This window comes from Bos indicus, chromosome 15, assembly GCF_029378745.1.
Source record: "Bos indicus isolate NIAB-ARS_2022 breed Sahiwal x Tharparkar chromosome 15, NIAB-ARS_B.indTharparkar_mat_pri_1.0, whole genome shotgun sequence".
Taxonomy (NCBI): Eukaryota; Metazoa; Chordata; class Mammalia; order Artiodactyla; family Bovidae; genus Bos; species Bos indicus.
The window spans coordinates 63,114,931-63,118,028 of NC_091774.1; the positions used below are offsets into that span (position 1 = coordinate 63,114,931).

Sequence of the window (3,098 nt, forward strand, 5' to 3'; positions counted from 1 at the left end):
TTCCTCATACACAGGATCTGGGTAATTCCATGGGTAACTAACCACGGTAGTAACCATGGCTGGGACTGTGAAGTAGATTTGGGGAGTGGTCAAGAGTTCCAGAGTGAAGCACTGGGAGGAGGCCATCAATATCTGGGTCAGAGATGGATGGGGAAGTCCCAGGGCTTGTGGGTCAGACTCACTTGGGGGAGGAAGGAGGAGGAAAGAAGGCAAGACTGACATGAGCTGTAAATGGCTGGTCCAGGATGGCTTAGCTATTGCCTCAGCCAGCCTGTGCCTCCTCTGTAGGGCTGGATGGACCAATCCTGCAACTTGGAGTTTGATCCAGACTGTTCATTTAGAGGTCCATGCACTTCCAGGGATTTGTAAACTTTTTGACAGTAGTGAAAGTGTTAGTCGCTTAGTCATTGACTCTTTGCAACCCCATGGACTGTAGCCTGCCAGGCTCCTCTGTCCATGGAATTTTCCAGGCAAGGGCACTGGAGTGGATAGTCATTCCCTACTCCAGGGGATCTTCCCGACCCAGGGATCGAACCCAGGTCTCCTATATTGCAGGCAAATTCTTTACTGTCTGAGCCACCAGGGAAGTCCTCCACTTTGTAAACTTTTAAAATTATGAGAAAACTTGGTTCATCAGGAAAGTTGTAGAAGCCCTTCTGGCTACTCTGTTATGGGATTTCTGCTTGGCTGCAGATCTCCATGGCTTTCTTGCTTGCTTGCTTGTGCTGCTGCATTTCTGAAACCCCTTTCTTTTGCTTGGAGGCTGCACCTTCTCTGCAAAGTGTGCTGGTTTCCCTACTTTCAGTCTTTTTCTCCAGGTCACAGGTGCTCTCTCTTTTTCAGCTCCTGCTGACTTGCCTCTTTGCTCACCCTGGTTGACACTGACGGCTTGTACCACGTCTACATGAGATTTACACTGCTCCATGGTTCATTCCCAACTCCTGACTCTCTTCTCCATGGCAGGGACTGTTCATTTCACTGCTGAAACCCTCTTGTGTAGGAAGGAAAGGAAGTGGCTTCTTGGCATAGAGCTGCTAAAAAGACCCACTTTCTACACTTTAAGGTAAAAAACACATACTTGTTTCCTAATATTTCCATTTCTGGTCCCTGACTACATAGGGTTGTCAGATGTAGCAAATAAAAATACAGAACACTATGTTAAACCAGAATATTTAGGGCACACATTAAAGAATTATTGTTGTTTATCTAAAATAAAATATAATTGAGTATCCCAATCCCCATGACGGCAGCAAAGCAGCTGAACTTTAATTTTAGTCGAAAGAATACTGAGATATTGAGTTTTATACACACACACACACACACACACACACAGGTGCATATACAACTTCACGAATCTGAAGGTACTAGGGCCAAGACTGCTATTTGTCATCCAACATCTGTTTTGTCTTTCTTTTAGTAATTGGCCTTCTGAATTTGTTTTGAACACAGAAAAAGAAAGAAAGGAATACATTCCTCAGCTTCCTTTGCAGGTAGAAGTTGCCAGAGAGATCTGAGTGTAAGTGATGGGTAGAAATTCAGGGTCATGCCCTTATAGGGAAGGGGTATTTTCTCTACTCTCCTTTTTGTCTCATCGACTGGAAACATCTGTGTGGTGGCAGGAGCTAGGGCAGCTGTCTTGGGATAGGAGATAGACACTGCGTATTGCATTTTGGAGGGCAACAAAATAGAAAGATGCCTGATATCACACTGGTCCTGCCAGCTTACATCCAGACTGTTATGCGAAAGAGAGATAATCTATCTATTTTAAGCTACCATGTTAATTTGGCGTTTGTAGGAGCAGCCTGTCATTCTAACTGCCATGAATATCATTATCAATGTTCTTGAGGACACTTTTAATAATTACAGGAGAACCAGATTTGAAGAGTGTCCTGTAAGCAACCATGTTTTCATTTCTCACAGCTTTCCCTGCTGCTTATTCAGAGCAACACACAGGACAAGGATAAGGCAGGGAAGCGGTTGTATCAGTGACTTTACACTGTGACTGAGACTGACCCCAGGGAGTGTTTTAAAATTTGTATTCAGTGGCTCCATCCTCCGGGATGCCCCTTTAGCAAGTCTGGCATGAGCCAGGGAGCCAGCATTTCTAAATTATCCCAAGACATTCTGATGCAGTCAGTTTTGGGGCTCTATTTTGAGAACCACTGGTCTATGCATGGAGCCCTCCACAGTGCTGGACTATTAGGAAACTCTTCAGTGAATTAACTCAGGGGAAATACTTCAGTGAAATAACTCTTTGTGACCCCATGGACTATACAGTCCACAGAATTCTCTAGGCCAGAATGTTGGAGTGGGTAGCCTTTCCCTTCTCCAGGGGATCTTCCCAGCCGAGGGATCGAACCCAGGTCTCCTGCATTGCAGGCGGATTCTTTACCACCTGAGCTATCAGGGAAGCCAAAAGCTGTGCCCAACCTGGGGCTTGAACCCAGGAGCTCAGGGCTTGAACCCTGAGATTAAGAGTCTCGTGGTCTACCAACTGAGCTAGCCAGGCAAACTCAGGGAGCTTTTCAATTACTGTTGATGGTGGTGTTTAGCAGTCTAGAAACAGTGCCTTGAAATGAATACTTAGCAATATTTGATGGGACACTCAGTGAGAGGCAGACATTTAGAAAGTTATGAAGCTTTACTCTCGATGGCCTGTAAATATACATGCACAAATTCACATATACATGCACTCATTCGGTAGCAAGAAGTAATTAAATTATTTGGAGTGATGATTGAAAAGTAAATATTTTAAGGGGCAAGAGGGCAAAATTTAAACACTCTGCTCCTCATGCTCATTTCTGTAGTTCCCAATGTTGACTGAGGAGCAGGAGTAATTACAAGCGGTAATAATGCTTGATAATTATATATTTGCCTGTGTTTACACTGGCCGTGAAATAGGGGAACTCAGTTCATAAGTGAACCCTCGTGGGTATCCTTTCGCTAGAAGGCCATCAAGAATGAAGTTCATCTCACACCCAAGCAACAACTGGAGCTAATCATGACACTAACCTCAGGAGGAGAACAATTAACGATAAACTTCCAGCCCAAGGGAGCAAGATGGGGACTGGAGAGAGGATAAAAGTGCCAACTAGTCG

General features: G+C 44.6%; 1 non-coding gene across 1 annotated transcript; it reads right to left on the minus strand.

Moving 5' to 3' along the window:
* Positions 1-2,422: 2,422 nt before the first annotated feature.
* Positions 2,423-2,509, minus strand: TRNAK-CUU (transfer RNA lysine (anticodon CUU)). Its single transcript has one exon. It is a non-coding gene; the product is annotated as a tRNA-Lys (tRNA).
* Positions 2,510-3,098: the final 589 nt, after the last annotated feature.